The sequence below is a fragment of the Empidonax traillii genome, unplaced genomic scaffold (assembly GCF_003031625.1).
Source record: "Empidonax traillii isolate 1590-97213 ecotype Southwest subspecies unplaced genomic scaffold, ASM303162v1 scaffold30:size3273891, whole genome shotgun sequence".
Lineage (NCBI taxonomy): Eukaryota > Metazoa > Chordata > Aves > Passeriformes > Tyrannidae > Empidonax > Empidonax traillii.
This window is the reverse complement of record NW_020955223.1, coordinates 377854-385976: the sequence shown is the minus strand read 5'-3', so window position 1 is coordinate 385976 and position 8123 is coordinate 377854.

Sequence of the window (8123 nt, the reverse complement as noted above, 5' to 3'; positions counted from 1 at the left end):
TAGCTTATCACCAGGGCATCTGCTGAGTTCCTGTGAAGACAGCCTTTAATATCAGTGAAGTCAGGAACAGATCAGTTCTGGGGAAGGTTATGCTTCCAACATACCAAACTGGAGTTATTTTTTGGGTATTGCTTTTGCTTGGTCCTGAACAAATTCCTTTCCAGTTCTCTAGGATCTTCTGGTCTAGCGGTCCTTTCTTTCCTTAAAAAAAGAGAGTTCAGTAAGTTCAACTCAAAAAGTGGTACGGTAAAGGGAGGATCTGATATTTTTTCAGATCCAAACAGTATGATGCTTATATAGTAAAAATAATCCTAGGATATGTCATACACATTATAATATCTGCCTAAGCTAAAAAGGAATGTAGCAGTAGCTGGAAATAATGATAAATGGGTTGTAATTCCTGAGCTGCTTCCCACTATTGTAAAAGTTGAACTATTTTGATGCTTAGCCTACTCTTTTTCTCTCTTACCTAACCTCACTTACACTTTTAGATTTACTTTTCACAGATGAAAAAACTTGCAGAAATAGAGACTTCTTGTTTGAAGGACTACTTAGTGGTCATGAAGTTACTTCTTGCCAAATTCTCGAATAGTTGCCTCAAAGGTTTCTGTAAGGTAAAATATATTTGGCATGCATAATTGGAAGAGACAATATAAAACACACTTTGCATCTTTTAAATAAACAATTAAAATATTTTTGGTTTACACAAGACTACATAAACAAGTAATAAAGACTTTGCTGGCAGAACTTTCTTGCTGGGTCATTAAAATAATTCTGCTTTCATGCTTCTGCCCTTCCCTGGGAATCATACTTTTTTTTTTTTTTTTAATGACTACTGTTATTCTTGTTACTATTATACTTGCCCCAGCATATTGACGTTAGACATGAATGTCACAGTAAGAAGCTTCTTTTAAACTACTCTTGCGACATCCTGAACAGTGCTTTTTCTAACCTAGCTTACATTTTAAAAGTGCCTTCAAGTTTTTCAGTTCATAATGAAGTTCAAATAGTAAACCACAATACAACACAGATAACTGACAGTCAAGCATAATATCAGAGAATAAGCACACAGTAAAGATTTTTAGTGATTCTAAATTATTTGATGCTTGTATTTCTTCAAAGAAAAGCTTACTTACTGAGCAAACATTCATTCTTTCCTTTGATATGTAAGAAAAAGATGTATATCTGATGGTTCTGCCTTCTGCTGGAATATTACACTTTACAAAAGAGTGAATTTTCCATTAGCATTGTTCTACCAAGATTTTCAACAATAAAAAGATCTGTATCATTAACTCTGACTTGCATCAAACTTAGATTAATTCCAGCAGTGAGGCCTACCACATGCAGTTTGAGAAGAGTTTGGCTGTACATTCCAAAGTCAGGACTACAAAACTCCTTTTCTAACCTTTAGAAATACAGGCTATCTTTGTGGGGGAAGAAGATGCCTGCTGCTTCACTGAAAACCTTCTTAAAGCACCTACGTTCGTATAATAAACAGAGGGAACGAAGAGTTCCGTGTAAAGAAGACCACAGCACATAACCATAGCTACTCGAGAAAGTCACTGCAAATTTGATGTGATTTCCGACCAATTTAGCAGCACACTAATCTGCACAAAACATTTATTTCAGTGAGCATGACAGCAATATTTACCAAAAAATTATTGTCTCAGGAAGGTCTGTAGATTAGCCTAATTAAAATGAATTACCCAACGAAGTTTGATTTTAAGTACAATTTTCTCACGAAGACAAGCCCACTTTCCTGGAGCATTGCCCACATTTATCACACTTGGACATTTTGTTCAGAGCAGACATAACATTTTTGATAATATACAGTATGTAGGACAAAGCTACAGCAGTTTGTCATGGGTGGGCTGATCCTCGCCCACTTGAGTTAGGCAGGTTTTAGAGGACTTGTGAGAACAGCAGAGCTTCTCTCATGATTAATAGGCACGCAGCACTGTTCGATCTCCCAGGAAACGATGCTGTTTGATTTGGGCATGCTGTGATGAAATGGCAGTTGTATCAGCCCTGTCCTTTGTTCCACTGTCTCCTATCAGATGTTTAGGAACCACCACCATTTCTGCTGTTCCCACATGATTATCATCACGTTCTTCCTCACTGCACCACCCAGACCTTCTAGATAAGCAGTAGCCCTGATGTCTTTTTCTCTAAAAGACTAAGTGTTTAAGATTTATGATTCATCAATAGTAAAAGTCTTCAGTTTCTCCTCTAATAATCATCTTGCCAAGTGTCTGTGGTCAGCAATTAGAGATCTAGCTCAGAGAACAGTAGGGAACATGGTATTAAGCAGCCTACCACTATTAGCATTTGGTGGCTTGTTACACAACACATCCACAAGCCTGTTTTACAGACTATAGGAAAGGGCAGGAGCAGGTTCTTTCCCAGCATAACTTCAGTTAGGTCAGCTGGTCACAGGAATGAAGAATTTTTGTGCTGTCCTTCACTTTTGGAAATTGAGGCAGGCATACAGTATAAAACTAATAGCCAATTAAAGAACTGGGTAAATACTTACCTCAGACAAGCAGTAAGAAGTGAATAAAGTCTTCTAGGCATTACCATGAAATAATCTTTATTTGTGTTCATCTTTAATCACCAGACCTGTAAAGGGCAGCAATTTACACAAAGGCATTTAACACATACAGTAGGAAATCTCATATTAGAATTTAGGAACAAAATGGGCACTACTTTACACATTTAAACTGCACAGCTCTTGCTTGCAGCATCACTTAGTGCATGGCTAAGGGTGCCAAAATAAGGTGACCCAAAGACAGAGCAGAACTGTGCTTCATCTGCCACCCCATCTTCCTCAGTAATACAACTGGGTTCATATCTCACAAGCCCACCAAAACACTTATTTAATGGAGAAAAATCCATTTCATACTTTTTTTTTTAATGCAAGCATCTCACTTTATTTATCTCCATCCATGAGCTAAGAAAAAATATTTTAAAATTCGAGTCCTCATTTTTAAATACAGTAATTGCCTTCAGTGTTTATAACATATTAATTACTGGTAAGAGACAGAAATGGGATTTCTTATTTTAATCACTGGATTAGTTCATTAATCACATCTATATTCGATATATTATACAATGCAGAAATAATAATATTCTCCTTCAGGTTCTATTATTTCAACTAATTGCAAAAGGAACCGCCCTTTTTTCCAAACACTCTAATAATACTGAATGTGGACTTTTCCTCTCTTTCTGCTTGTGAAATAGAGATCAAAATAATTATACAAAGGTGTATATTAAATACTCAAACCCAAAACCACTGGAAAAGCATATGATGGTAAGAATATAACAATGCGTTCAAGAAAAAAATATTTTTAAAAAATATATCTTGCCACTTACCCTTCTGTAATTCAAGTTTAAATTGTGCTATATTACAATGCCACATATTGGTCACATTTATTTCTCTGTTAAGAACAGATTTCTAGTCTTTTCTATGCATCAGCATTTATAGAAAACTGCAAGTTTGCTGCAAGATCTGTGGAACTTGCTTTCTTCTTTTGGAAGTCATCTTTCATAACAACGTCAAAGATCTAAAAGAGGGAAGACATTCCTCTATGTTTTCCATATTCCATGAAACATGGTGTTCTCAGTGTTTCAGGATAATAATCCCTATGACTATGGCAACCAAATAATGGCCAGCTTAGCAGAGCACCTCATTGGACTTCAGAGTGACATTATTCATTACTTCACATCACTCTTGAGGGAGTCTTCTCCCTCACAAGAAGTCACAATAAACAACCTCCATTTCTGCTAATACTCAGCCATAGATAGAGAGCACTCAACATTGTACAAAAACAGGACAGTTCAGTTCTGGAGTCAGGTCAATCCTAGCACCTGGAAAGCCTTCCCCAGGTTTGGTTTCTGCAGGATCATTCAATAACCTCTAAAACTTTGCATTCATGATGTCGTTCTGTACCTCTGCCACACATGTAATCAACTCACCTTCTCACGACCGCTACTCCTGCCTCAACTTCCCTCGACTGCGAGTGTTTAGATTTAACAGAAAGTTTCCCTTCCCATCATTTAGGAAGTCTAGAAGCATAGGAGAATGTAGTGGTTTTTCCTTTTAATGCAGCAAGTATGAACCCTACAGGTATACAAAGAAGACCTGGCCTCCTTCCAGATGTCTTTTTTTTTTCCTCTCCTTCAAAACATAATAAGCTCTAGTGCCTTCCATTAAACACTGGAGAAGTAAATCTTTGCCCACTGGTAAAAAAGAAGATTATTATTTGGCTGTTTCAAGACTCATCAGTTCTCATTCTCTGGTTCCCATGGAAACTATCCCCAGTGAAGTTTGAGAGGGGCTTTGTGTGCAGCAGAAATGACAATAATTATGGAGAGAATTAGGTTTCTGCAGGGGAAAATCTTAACTACTTTCAAATTTTGTCCAGACCTTGGATGGCAAATCATCCACTAGTTTCACTTTTGCCAAATAATAAAGTAGAAATGAGTAATTTGCCGCATTGATTTTTAGTTCATGAGATTTTTAGGGAAAAAAGGTACTGGAATAAAGATGTATATTTTATCTGAACAGAGAGCAATCTAATCAGCATAAAATAAAGAGTACAGTATTAAGCTAAAATTAGTTCACAGCATTTTCTGAGAGTGGTATCTAAATTTATGGATAAAATTCTATCATGAGAGGTGCATATATCATCTCACTTGAAACAGTGAGATTGTTTCACTGAACCTCTACTATAAATTAATTTGATGGAGCAAGTAGTAAACTAGCCCAGCATCTTCAATAAAAAAAATACAGAAGTAAGAGGTTACAGCAAAAAAATGAGAGACAAGAAAAGGTTGACTTATATACAAAATTTTATAAAATGTATGAGTGCTCTATTAAGTTCTGATTCGTGATGAATGAAAAGCAGTAGGTTCAATAATGACATTATTTCCTAAAAAAGCCCCTATGCTTATAATTGAATCTAATTATCTTCTGTAGAAAGAAGTTGTTATACAGTTTTAAAACAAGATGGATGATTGAAAGAAGTGGTTGTAATGATGAGCAATATTACAGAGACATAATTATTACAGAAAATATGATTAGTAACTATTTTTATTTTTTAAAACAGATTTGGAAACAGAATAGGGAAAGAGACAGGAAAAGGAGCAAAGGAACTAATAAGAGGCCCTACGCAGTTAAGACTACATTCAACAGAGAACGCTTATATAATTTTATAGCAATTCCAAAACCATAAACGAGGCATCTACTAGTTCCTACTCCAAAGGGCACCTCCCACTTAAACCTGGAAGTTTTCTAAAAATTCTATTTCTATACAAGCAGAAAATGAAACAGCTTGGCAACTGTGTCACTTGCCTATTCTAACTGAAGATCCAAAATCCCTAGGTGCCACTCTGGCCATAAAGAGCCAATACCTGTGCTCAGAACACACCCAGCCTACAGCAGGAGCCCAGAGTACCTCACAAAACAAAGAGGCGAACATTTTCTTTTAAAACACAGCCAGAGAGGAAGATATTGTTGTAAGTATTTATTTTCATACAGTAGTATCCTGATGGTTAGAGCACTCACTGGAAAAAGACAGGAGACACCTGAGTTAAAGGTCTCTTCAGCAAGAGGTTCTTCTCCTGCCTCCTCTCTGTCTCCTGCCTCAAAAACATGTTTAAATACAGGCTGGATGGTACATGTAGCAGGGGGAGGGGAACAGAAGACATGAATGTAAGCATACAGCCCTGAGTAGTTAAGGCTGTGAGCAGAATAACAAAAATACAGATTGCACCCCTTGGAATTGATTCAGAGTTGTGTTTAAAATACACAAACAAGTCTGGAAGCTGGGAATAGAGGCCAGAAGTTACCACTCCCTACCGGGAGAGCCAGGCCAGGAGTCATCCTCCTCCAGGCCCAGGATTCCCACATTCCTCACAGCCTACTCACACAGACTTGGCAGCACCGCTCCTCCCCAGCTCCAGCCTCCCGGGCAGCCTGCTCACTTGGGCATTCCCCCAGGTCCTGGGAGATGCAACTTCAACATGACCAACTGAGCAACAAGTCCTTATAAACTTCTCAGTTAAAGCTTATGCTACCAATTCAAGTATAAGGGGTGTGAGGAAGAGAGAAACCACCATGGGGTTGGTGAGGTTTTGTGTGTTGCGGGTTTTTTTAATAAATAACATAGAAGGATAAAAACATAGACCAGAGCTCAGAGCTTGCGTGCACTGGCAGTAGGCAGTGTACCAAGGGAAGGAGGTGCCCACAGAGAGCTAAATGCCAAAGCTGCAGAAGGAGGCAGGATTCCTGAAACATCCCCATTCTTGCTAATTGGCTCAGAGCAACCTCCTGCTGAGCATGCTGACTCTTTCAGATCACCCTTCCCCAAATGCAACATCCATCACCCCAGCTGTTTAACAGAGGCAATTAGGGTGCATAAAAAACACCTGAAAGTTGTGTACAGGACCCTGTTTTCTATTTCTTCCCTCTGAAGGCCACATGAAATCTAGCCTCTATGGACCACTGTTTCCATTTGTTAAAAATAGATAAAAATTAGGATTTGTATTCCACTGGGGTGGCAAGGATAAATGTAATGAACATTGAGATGCTCAGGCATTCAGTAACAGGAGTTGTAGCACAGGATAAACCTCAGAGAGATAAGATCCCTGTCTGATATCTTTCCTATGCAAGCAATAAACCTGAGAAGAGTAATATGAATGTGATACAAAACTATTAGAATATTGAGTTTGTTAAAATAGACTGACCAACCAACACTGTGGGAGGAAAATATCCCTACAGGCTATACTAAAATCACAAGCTTAATGTGGAAAAGCCAAAAGCAGTAAAAGTGCTCTCAAAATTCTCTCCCAGTTTTGCAGCCTACATGAAGGAAAGACAGTAATAGCCTAGGCCAACACTTATCCCTGCAGTGCAGCTCAAGTAGGGAAGGGGAAATCATAAGGAACTGACACAACCAAAATAAGAAATACATTTTTATCCCTGGACTAGGAAGGGGAAGAAGCTGATGAATAATTGCAAAAGTGAAAAGTTTTGGAATAAAACAGAGTGGGACTCAGACTTTGGCCCTGCCAGTAGGGCTGCCTGGAGAAAGACATTTCTGCTTCATGAAAGCTGAGATTTCAAAATCGGGCTTTAAGCTAAGCCAAGATAGAATTTCCAAGCTGATGGTTTCTAAACATGACTTTTGGAAAATAAGCAAGATGCTTGGTTTTCCATCCAGTAATGATCTCGTAATACAAAAGCAGCATTTATTATAAAACCACAGAATTTAGATTTAGGCATCAGAATTTTCTGTCTTTGTAAATGCAAATTCAGTTGAATCTACATGATTTGATAAAACTTTCTAAAATAACTACATTTTTGATGAATTTGTCTGTGAAGTTTCTGTCCTTAATTACTCAAAAGTAAGATTCATGATGAAAAGAAAACCACAAAGAAAGCAGAAACTGGACACAAAGACAAAATCAGAAAATAAATACTAAACAAGGGAAAAGAGGTATCTTAAGGCATAAGAAAGAACGTAGTATGAAGACTACATACCTTATTTTGTCTCAAGAGTATTATCCAGAGTTATGCAAAATGGTAGCAATTGTCATTTAAAGTACACTGATATGGACAAGACTAGTGGACTGTGTGTATAAAGCCTTATTAATTCAGTAAGACAAGAGAAAATATAATACAGTTAATCAAATTAAATAGTTCCTTACCCATGTCTTTGCCAAACTGTCTCTGCTTTATCACTGTACCACAGCAGCAGCAGATTTATAACAGCGCCTCACTCCTGTAGACAACTGAAGTCACAGATCTAAGATTTCCCAACCTCCCCTTCCTTTAGGCATAGAAATTCACTTGAGAAGTTGCCCATTTTTAACTGAATCACATACATGCTGTCTTACATGTAGAAATACGTGAAAAATAGAACAGGTGGATAAAAATAGGTTCAGTCTGGGAGAACCCAGAATTTCTGAACATTCACCACTGTGAACAAGCTGTTAGGAGCTGTGGAGCTGTTCAGCAAAGGCCCCAGTTTGGAAGCCTAAGGTTGCCATCTTTTGGAATTGCATGTGAAGTGTGTAGCTCCCACGCAGTGCCATTTCATGAGGTCAGGAAACAGCAGTAG